Genomic DNA, 12,349 nt, shown 5'->3' with positions numbered 1-12,349 from the left:
TAATTCTAGCTATCTTCACATGTAACTAATATTGCTCTACACCATCTTTTATTCCTTCTTAATACCAGAAGAAAAAATATTCATAAAAAAAAATATTCCGAAAAGGAATAAAGCTCCTCCCATTTAATAGAGACAGGTTGATTGACTATAGGATAGTTTCAATGGATAGACGGCTGTTAACTAATTTCATTATATTACCTCAGTATTCGTTTCTTTATAAATTAAAGACAAATAAATTTCTATTTTTACGGAATTGTCTGAAAAATACTATTTACTAGGGATGTTCTATTAACAGCAAGCACGCATTTTCCCATTTAAAGAATATTTGCCGGATAATAGTTTCTAAAACTGTGTGTTTACTTGAAGCAATCATTTGCATGTTCTTTCTGTGCCAACATTATAAAATTTAGACAAAAGGACATGTTCTCATTGGTGAAGTGTCTTTCAACGTGTTATGAAAACATACAGATATTTACGATTAAATTTATTTACAAGAAGTTTAAAAATAGCATATAATTTTTTTTTTCCTTTTGGAAATAATTCTGCTACTAATAACAGTGGACATGTTGGTAACTGTAAATACAACTGATCTCTGATGTATTCTGAACATAATATACATTTAATCAATACGAATTTTTTTATTCGATAAAAGAAGTTATCATTCATGAAAATGAAATACCTCATTTGAAAGTCATACTAGTACCATACAGATACGATATTATTACATAGTTACTTCAGGGCATGTTCTCATAAAATATTAAAGATAAAACATCGCAACATTAGCTGATATTTTGTGTACAAATTTCGATCTAATGCAACACATTGGAACTATTAAACACAACAATTTGTTCAGAATACACTTGCCCATTAAAAAAGAAACGACAGAGCAAAAGTAATGAACAAAATCAAATTATAAAAAAAAAACACCCCAAAAAACCGTTGCAACAATATTTATTAATTTAGTGAGTACAAATCTTGCTGATAAATATATGGGAAGTCATTTTAAGTGGAAGAGGCATATCCATTGTAAACAAAATCAAAACAATAGATGCACTGAAAATTTGTAGGATTCTGGACGGTCTAGCTCTTATAGTCAATTCACTGCTATAGGTATAGAAATGTTTAATTTTACCATATTAGTCTTGAAATAGGTCTGTTTTAAAGGTTGCTAATTTGAAATATGTCGTTCGTGTGTACAAATCTTGTTAATAACATATAATGTTGTATAATATAGCTTTGAAATAACTAGAATTAACATATTCAAATAATTGACATAAATTAAGAAGATATGGTATTATTGCAATCAATACAACTCTCCACACGAGATCAATTGACACAGAAATGAACAACTATACGTCACCGTATGGCTTTCAACAATGAGCAAAGTCCATACCGAATAGTCAGTTTTTTAAAGACCACCAAGAGAAAAATGGAAAACAATTCAAACGAGAAAACTTACTAACGCCATGATTAATGTACAAAATAATGAGCAAAAAAAATATAATATGCAGCAATAAATGACAACCACTGAATTATAGGATCCTGACTTGGGATAGGCACACGCATAATGTGGCGGTGTTTAACATGTTTGAAAGTGACAACCCAAACCTTGGACAGTGATATAACGGCATTGACTGTTTTAATTTTGCCGAATATTACATGTATGATTTATTTTGTGTTGCTTAATTCGAATAAATCAGAATTGTATTAAAAGAAGGAAAACTAAAATCATAAAAACACAGACAAACTATTGATTTCCCTCTGTGGTGTATAACATTGATTTCGTTTTTTTTCTCTCTGTTATATGTAGTACCAAATCGAACTAAAAACGTTCATGGCGATGATCAATATGCGCATGTTGGGACACTAAAAAAAAGAACACCTGTTTGTATGAAAATATTTGCAAATGTGAATAGAAAAGGAAAAATTCACATTCGCCTACTCTACAAAATATGTCTTTATCATGATTGAAGTTTTGTACTCTCCATAAGTGTCACTCATTTGTTTTAAGGACTACGGACAGGCTTATCGTAGACAAGATATTCCAATCAGAGACTTGATTTGCTGCTCAGATATAGAAAATACCGTTAATAAGTAAGATATTAAATTGTTTTGTTTTATACCTCTCGTAATTGCGACTTTTAATAAAAGAGGAATAACTCAATATTCTTTATACGTTAAGGATGTCTGTTTTTATTCAAGGTATTTCTAAATATCGGATGGTAGTGAAACTTACGAATATTGTAAAAGCAAACGTAGAAGTATATCCCAAATATCAATGTCATATCATTCTATATATAAGAAAAGGGGAATCTCGGCTTTATTCGTACCATTTGTAAGTAAGCCAACTATATGCCCGAAACTAAATTTTTCAGATACTATAGGCTTGTTATTGGTATTCTGGCTAGTAGTTTCATGTGAATAAAATGTTATAAAAAATCAAAATTGTTTAATGAAATAGAATAGATTTTTTTAGCTATTGATAAGAAGTCTATAGACAATTTATTAAACAGAATGAGGGTATATTCGTATGTAAATATTTGGTTGAATAATTCAAAGGATTATCTTTTGGCTGTAGTTTGTATTCGTATTATATCAATGAGGTCTTTAAGTATCCCTGTTTATTTACATATCATTGAATTATAAATTTGAATTAATTAAAATGATATCCTGGACTATTTATAAGAGATGAGAAATATATTAAAGGAACACTCAAACTTCACGTTAAAAGCATCTTGATAATGTCAGTTTCACCAAAGAAATGGATGAATCAGAGTGATTTTTTTTATTAGAAAGTACGATTAAATCCTTCGTAAGACAACACACTTGAATCTACATAAGCCATTCTTTTTATGAAAAAAACATGACCAATTCTTTCAATTAGTTTTTTAGTTTGGAATCGGAAATTTGTTGTTGGAATATTAGTATAAGTTACATTTGTGTAAGAAACTCATATCTCGAATATAAGACACAATATTCAGTAATCACATTAGCAGATCCAAGTTCTTGTTACTTGGTTAATCTTTGTAAATCAATCTATTGGTATTCTGGTACGTCACACGGAAACGCAAATATTGAATAAAGAACACAATTAAAATACATATTTCCAAAACGGATTGATAATATGACGGAAAGATTTTTTTAAAATAGATTGCAGACAAAATATGACAGTCTTAGAAAAATATAATAAGACGAATTGTTTTATATAATTTTATGTTTTATCACAAAGTGCCGAAATATCACAATGTTTATACTATTTGGTGCTATGATATCTTGATAAAACTGTTTGGCATGCTCATTGGGAATCAAAATTACTTTTTACATATTAGCTTGCCATTTTCCATTTTATATGGTTTCTACATCCATGTATTATATTTTAATTTGAATGTATTGATATTTTTCATTAAAAAAACATTTTTTATAATTTTTAGTATTTGAGAACTATTCAGACGAATAGCACTTATACATGCAAGTTAATGGTATTGTTAAAAAAGGATGTTGGATACTGATTGAATAACTATTTGGGAATTATTTTTACTAAAACGGGGAATTTTAATATGACAAAAAAAACATTTATCCGATAAGGCCTTAAAAGCCATGTACGAAGTCCTGAAAATGAGAAGGATGTATCAGCTTTCCATAAAATGTCAGCTAGATCTTTTTGACAAAATTGCCAAGCTCATATTGTTGTATGGGTCTGAAGTATGGGGTTTTAGTAATAATGAGGTATTAGAATAGACACATTTGAAATTCTGTAAACTACTTTTAAATCTGTAATCCTCAACACCAAACTATATGGTTTACGGGGAACTAGGTCGCCATCCGGTTGACATAGATATAAAAATTCGAGCAGTATTATTTTGGGCAAATTTGATATCCGGCAAACAAGCAAAGTTTTCCTGTATATTGTATCAACTTTCTCGCCATATGAATGTTCATTTTAACATGCAGACTAAATGGATTCTTTTTGTCAAAAACATATTTCAAGATTGTGGTTTCTCATATATATGGGAAACACAAAATGTTATAGATAAAGATTGGTTAAAAACTGTTATACAGCAAAGACTTCAGAATTGGAATTCGCTAATTCAAAATTCGTCAAAAGCTATTAACTACAAATTTTTTAACAAAACTGGGAATTTGAGGAATATCTTAATATTTTGAACTTTAAAGATGCCGTTGTTCTTTGTCGATTTCGAACGACCAATAACAAATTACCGATTGAAAAAGGAAGGTGGCAAAATGTACTGAGAGAAAACCGTGTTTGCCATCTATGTAAAAATCGACAAATTGGTGACGAATATCACTATATATTGGAATGTACTTTTTTCGATCAAAAACGTACAGAGTATTTATCCTCCTATTTAGTACAACGACATAATACATTTAAATTTTCGGAACTAATGTCGAGTACACGAAAACCAGCCCTAAAGAAACTTTGTTTATTTATAAAAAATATTAATACTTGTGTTTGTCCTCCTGGTTAGAGACTTCTGTAACCTCTCTCCTTGTTTTGTATATATTGTAAATAGTTATTGTTGTTATCTCTGTACTGATGTAATGCATTGGCTTTATGAGAATAAAGATATATATACTAATTCGTTATTTAGAAGAAAAAAAGACCAATGGCAATGATTATAAAAATGAAATAGATCAATATTTTGATAGTATGCCAAGGCCCAGCATAGTTGTAAATAGAATGCAATAAATGATAATGATTAGGTTTTGAAACTCTAGAGAATAGACGTAATAAACATAAGCTTATACTATTCTATAAAATATCCAATGGGATGACACCTGCATACTTATATGAGATAGTCCAGCCATATCTTCCCAGACAAACCCCTTATACTTTGAGGAATGAAAATAACGCTTTTCACCCGCCTCTTGCTAGAAATAGCTCTTATTTTAATAGTTTCATTCCTTCCACTATAAGACTTTGGAATAGTCTTCCTTTGGGTTTACAATAATCACCAAGTGTGGGTATATTTAGAGGGCTGATGATATATTTAAACCTTTCAACTATGGGATAAGGAAACTTAATATAAGTCATTGTCAACTCAGAAATAATGCTAGCAACCTTAAATCTCATTTGTTTAATCAGTTCTTATCCAAGAACACTTTTTGCGCAAACTATAACCATCCTGTTGAGGTAAACCAACATTTCTTTTTATTTGCCCTAAGTATAATGATGTAAGACAGATCCTTCTTGATTCCATTTACTCCATTGTTGATAATGTTGACATAAATAATGAATAACTACTTTTTGGAAACAGATTATTTTCATATGTTATGAATATTGCTATTTTTAAATCTGTTTAGAAATATATAAGTGACACTCAACGTTTTGTTTAAAACTTACTAATTCATTTGTTTCACTAAGCAATCTTAGTGTCTCTTTCAAGCCATATATATATTTTTAATGACTTATAAAGGATATTTGCATGTTTGAAGGTACTTTAAACAACTGATTATTAATTGCCTATATATTTAAATATACTAAATGCGTTTAGTAAGTAACACTGTTAACATATATTTGCTCGTGTGTGCTCACAAGTAGCATGCATGTTCCACTATATTATTGCATTATTTTAAATACAGTTGTTATAATTGAATTATACCTTAACATGTGTTACAAAGAGAGCTTTTATAGGCTGTGCCTGTTGCTCAATCCTTTTCATATCTTAATGAATAAAATATGTTTAAAATCAAATAAATGATATAAATACAATATAGAATGGAAATGGGGGATGTGTCAGTCAAAGAGACAACAACCCGACCATAGATCAGACAACCGCAGAAGACTGAGAAGGTCACCAATAGGTCTTCAATGCAGCGAGAAACTCATGCACCCAGAGGCGCACTTCAGCTGGCCTCTAAACAAATATATATAGTACTAGTTCAGTGATAATGGGTGTTGTTGGATGAAGCAGATATATATGAAACAAAAAGGATTGATGATAAAGATATGATTTATTAGATGAATTATTTTATGAATATATATTCACTCGTTAGTCCTTGAGCTATAATTATGCATTATATCGAAATAATAAAGCGTTTTTTTCAAAATTGATCATACATGATGACTTTTCTTGACCTCCCATCATCTGGAATGGTAAAAGTCAAATATCCAAAAGCCATCGAGGAAGTACCGAAAACTTGTTGAGCTATATGAACAAAAGGAATCTACTTAATATAGTAATAAAATTCATCTAATCACCTAGATGGTCTCGGGGAAACGGGTTAAACTCTAACCCGGCTCGTGTCAACCAAAGGCTATAAAATTGGTATGTTTTGTTTCGCCGCCTAGCACTCGACATTAAAGAATAAATACAAAAACTGGTCATACACTGAATAAAATCTTGCTGAGCTTTGTTAAAGTATTTTTAAAAGTTTTTGCAATTATTGTTTTATTTTATTGTTTCTGGCGTACTAAATTATAATCCTGGTACTTTTGATAACTATTACAGTTAACCAAAGTTATCAGTGTCTGAACTTGTCCTAGAATCTCTATCTGTGAATCAAATGATTAAATAATATGTAAAGTCCTGTAATGTGAACTTCACAGTTCGATCTTGAGTTTCTTTTCTTCATTGATTTTATCATGTTCGAAGTACTTGTAATCTTTTGACAAGAAAACTATAATTGAACAATCAGCTGTAATAAATACATGGAAGTTAAAACCATATGCTGCAAGAGTAGGGTTGGGCCAATCTTTAAAAAATATTCAGATAAATTAGTATTTAGTAAAAAGGAAAAAGAATATATTCTGATAAATTTCTTATCAATCAATCATTTAAGATACTTTTATGTCATTGTCCGTTTTTGTCTTCCAATTTTTTTTTTTCATTTTATGTAATGCCTTGACATACTAACTATTCACATGTATTTCATATCTGTATTTGATTTATATGGATCATATGTCGACTCATACTATCCGTTATTATATCTCACATCTACTCAAAACTAGATTAGGGCTTCGTTTTCGTCGTACTTATTATAATAAATTTTGCATTTTACTATGTTAAAGGTAAACAGTTAATTTTGGCCTTTTTTTTCTTGAAATACCAAAAATCACTTTAAATATATTAAAATCCGTGTTGTGCTGAACGAGATGTGGTTTATAAAAAAGAAGATGTGGTATGATTGCCAATGAGACAACTATCCACAAGAGACCAAAATGACACAGACATTAACAACTATAGGTCACCATACGCCCTTCAACAATGAGCAAAGTCCATACCGCATAGTCAGCTATAATAGGCCCCGATAAGACAATGTAAAACAATTCAAACGAGAAAACTAACGGCTTTATTTATGCAAAAAAATGAACAAAAAACAAATATGTAACACATAAACAAACGACAACCACTGAATATGCTTATTTTCGTCATTTAAAGCATACCGATTTTGAAGATATCTTGGGAATATTTTAACCTGCGAAAAGTCGAAAACAACCTAAACATGCCTTGACAAACAAAAAATGAAAACAAAACGACCAAAAAAACAAACAACTTAGTTGAAAACTAAAGACGGAGCATCACGAACCTCACTTGTTAGCTACTATAGAAATCAATAATATGAAATACGGGATCAAGTATATCCTCTCAACTGGAAGATATAAACTCCCTGTGAAGTCGCTGCTGGCATACAGAGAAATTCTGAGTTTAAAATCATCTCTTTTATTTTATTTCGAAATCAACTCTTATTGTCAGATGCTGGACGTAATTTAATATATTAGACAGCCGTAAATTGATCTGATGTATCCTTTATTTGCAGTTGATTTGATATATTCGTTCAACGCAGTCAGCTAACATATTACGTGATAGTATGCCAATTAAATGAAATATGAGTTTATAAGTTATAGTTTGATAATTACATTAGATGTATATTTCATTATAATACGTAATTCTGATTAGCTACTCTGCAATCTCGAGTTATTCCTTAAGTAACTTCAATACACAATACAATTTATCATTCATGATAACACGAGGTCCAACACTAAAGTGCACAGATAGATTATATAAAAACTTGATAAAAATCGTGTTTTCATAATTTTAGCTGAAAATTGTAATTATAAGTATTGAATGCTTCATGGGGTTGTAAAAGCGTTGACCGTGCGCACAATTTTACAAAATGTATTTCGGTCAACGCTTTTACACCTCAATGTAATTACAAAAAGAAGCAATTCAATTCTTAAACATTCAATTCTTAAATGAAGTCAGCTTAATACTAATAAAGGAGCAAGTCGACAAGAAGAAAAGAACAGTTGGTTTCCAAAGACATTTCTTATATTTTATTGAATAACACGTTCTCCAAAAAAATAAAAAAATCGTCTGTTTTCATCATGCCAGCATATAAGGTATTGAGGAAGTAAGAGTACCAATTATGCAAATATTGACATGATATTTTTTATTTTGTATATGTAACAAGTTGCATCGTTTGTTCAACTTCAATATATTTTACATTTTCAGCAAGTGTATCTGCATTCGGATGACCAAAACATGGACTAGTGTTTAAAAGACATCCTCATTTTCAATTTGAATAAAGGCATAAATAATTATCTAATACCCTATTGCGAAGTACTATACCACGCCTTTCAAATGATACGCATTGTCGTCCCTTTAATAGTTTTAAATCTTTTGTTTAATCCACCATTTTCTACATAAGAAAATGCCTGTACCAAGTCAGAAATATAACAGTTGTTATGCATTTGTTTGATTTGTTTTTGTTTTTGATTTTGCCATTTGTTTAGGGACTTCCCGTTTAGAATTATTATCATATAACAAAAGGGAGTAAATTGTAAATAAACTTATGTAGATAAAAGCACATGGTAATTAATCTAATTATATATTCTGTAATTAGTTAATACTTCAGTTTCTTTATGTATATCTCTTTCATATTTATTTGATAAAATTTACTGTTTGCAATAGCATGAATTGTTCTATATAATAAGAATGTGATATCCCGGGCATAAAAACAATGCCGTATTTGGCGAAACCTTTTCAACTTTTGACCTCCAGTGCTGTACAACTTTGTACTTTTTTCACTTTCGATCTTTTATATCTGGGCGTCACTTGTAAGTCCTGCGTGGACAAGGCGCGTTTTTGGCGTACTGAATTTTAAACCTGATGCTTTTTGTTATCTATTAATCATGTTTTTCTTTGTCTAATATGTTCTCCTATTTATTTGTATTGTAGTCCTGTAATATTATGTTGTCATTTCAATGTTATATTTAACTTTGCCATTAAAGTGCGAGGTTTGGCATGCCACAAAACCAGGTTCAACCCACCACTTTTATTCCCCTTTAAAAGTGTCCTGTACCAAGTCAGGAAGATGGCCATTGTTATATTATTGTTCGTGTATGTGTGTGTTGCATTTTAACGTTGAGTCGTTTGTGTTTTCTCTTATTTTTGAGATATTGAGATAAGACGTGGCACGGTACTTGTCTATCCCAAATTCATGTATTTGGTTTTCATGTTATATTTGTTATTCTCGTGGTGTTTTGTCTGATGCTTGGTCCGTTTTTGTGTGTGTTACGTTTCGGTGTTATGTCGTTGTTCTCCTCTTATATTTAATGCGTTTCCCTCGGTTTTAGTTTGTTACCCCGATTTTGTTTTTTGTCCATGGATTTATGAGTTTTGAACAGCGGTATGCTACTGTTGCCTTTATTTATATAGGCATTTGGCAGGGGCTTATATGCTTATACACCAGTGTCCAGTTGTACAAATGTAAATTCCTGACCACAATATTAATTTTGTGGTCTTATCTCATTGTATTGCAACGAAAGTTATTAATATAACATGTAAAAAGCGAAAAAGAAAAATATATGATAAGGAAAAAAATCTACAAAATGACAAAAACTATAGATAGAAGTGTAAAGTATCGTTGAAAGCTTCTGACTGCCTGTATACATTTGTTCATTTTGGTCTGCTACATTTTAAATGATGATCGTGTCTTCTGTTAGGAGTTTTTGGGATTTTAACCAATTTTAAGTTTATGTGAATTGTTGCAATTCAATAAAACTAAAAAAAATCATGTCTGACAGTCTATTGTCAAGAAGGTTAAGGGTCTTGACTTTTCTACACTTTACACAGGTCTTCCCATTCCCAACTAAAAGACCAATTAAACGAGTTGATATTGCTTTTTTTCTTTCTTCATAAAATAGAATGGCCAACGTAGATGCATGTATCTTATGATATGGAGGGATGAATCCTACTTTGTAAAAAAACACTTGCTGACGTGTTTCTTATTCTAAATGCAGGCTGTGCTTACACTCCCGGAGTAACTGAGATTACTACCATTTCTGATTTGGTTCGAGTTGCTTGGTCTCTAGTTTTCTATGGTATGTCTTGTGTACTATGGTTTTTCTGTTTGTCTTTTTCTATTTTAGCCAATGACAACTAATTACACAAATCATGCATCTAAGACTTAATTATCAATCAGTACACATCTAGTTAAATAACATCCAATTGTTGTCCATTCGTTTTTGTGTCTTTTGTCATTTGATTAGGGACTTTCCGATTTGATTTTCCTCTGAGTTCAGTATTTTTGTGATTTTACTTTTTGATTTAGTATAAAGACCGTATTAACAGTCAGAGAAAAGTATGACCTTGTGCAATGCAAAGATACAGTTATTAACAGAAGTAGATCCATGAAAGTTCATATGTATATAACAATGATATTTAGTTTGCTTTTAATTTCTAATTACAAAATCAATATTAATACCAATAAAACTATATTCAAAGTTCTAACTGCAGTGTTGATTTGGTAACCTTTCAGAAAAAAAAAGTTTATTCAAAAGATCGGTTCTTAATTGCCGGGCACCGTAAACAGAATCACTGTAAAATGTATTCTGTGCTATTCCGTTTAAACCAAATCTGCGTATCTATATAAGAATTAATAAAAAAAATAGTAGTCTGTGCTAACGAAATCTTCGACTTAATAATTTTGGACCTTCAATGCTCTTCAACTTTGAACTTGTTTGGCTTTATCAATATTTTTATATGAGCTTCACTGATGGTTCTTATGTAGACGAAACGCGCGTCTGGCGTACTAAATTATAATCCTTGTACCTTTGATAACTATTACCAGTTATACATAAATAAAGAATAATAAAATCTACAACAACACTACAGACACGGGCATAGCAAAAGAATTGTGATATATACAGACCGTTAGATGGTACAAAAGGAATATCACCGATCAAAAAAAGAAGAAGGACAACAGTAAAAGAATAAATCACCGCTTTTGTCGTTATTATTGTGTAGAGTTTCTGCTGTAAATTTAGAAAAAAAAATCTGGATTAATTAACGAAAAAGATAACGACAAGAGATCAAATCTGCTATAAAAAGGAAAAAAAAAAAAAAAAAAAAAGAAAACCACCGAAACCCAAGACAAATTCAAAACGGAAAGTCCTTTATCAATAGAATGGAAATAACTCTGATTTTTGACTAGGTACCAGACAAATTCAAAACGGAAAGTCCTTTATCAATAGAATGGAAATACATCTTATTTTTGACTAGGTACAGACATTTTCTTTTATAGAGAAGGGTTAATTACAAATTGATGTATTTTAAAGACCCCATTAACAGTCCGGGAAAAGAAGTTTTCGATAAATTAATTTCCTTTCATAGGAAGGTTGTTCCCGCGCACACTAGCTTCCTCAAGCAATAAAAAGCAGTACAAAAGTGCTGAAAGTGGTTTCAAAACACAAATCAACCAATTGATAAAATTGCTTTAAGGGCATATTTTGAAACTTTGTTTTTGTCCAAACGACGGGTGTTGTAACTTTCATAGTTTGTATCAGGTTTAATATTTTCACTGACACTGATAAATTCAGTTTAGTTATTGCTATCTCTCTTTAGTGTACTTCCAATAAAGCCTTGTAAATGGGGATTTTTGAAGTAAACTATTTAAAAATCTCATCCTAAAAATAAATCAACAGGATAATCATTTCATTCAGCTTCAAAATATCCATGCTTCTATGAGGCAATTGTATCTGAAATAATGTGTCTTTATTTACCATGTCTACAATCTCATCTGTTCTGTACAGTAGACCTCAGTATTCAACCATCTTTTACAACAATGTTTTCCTCGCTGTTTTAATCACCAGATTTAAAATTGCACCATCAAGGTAACAGTGGTAACTATTAAACTAGCAACTGACTATTATTAAGGTACAATTAAGTCAGTGTCTAGTGAATTTGTAATGGGTTTGCCTTGCTTTTGTGCTGATTTACTTTTCATGTCAGGGACCTATTTCTCTTACAAATCATGCATGTTTGCTTTTATTCCAACAGAAAACAAAATGTTTAGTCGATTTCTTTTTTAAAAACATGCCCAACTG

Source organism: Mytilus galloprovincialis, chromosome 3 (assembly GCF_965363235.1).
Source record: "Mytilus galloprovincialis chromosome 3, xbMytGall1.hap1.1, whole genome shotgun sequence".
NCBI lineage: Eukaryota > Metazoa > Mollusca > Bivalvia > Mytilida > Mytilidae > Mytilus > Mytilus galloprovincialis.
This window is presented reverse-complemented; position numbering follows the sequence as displayed.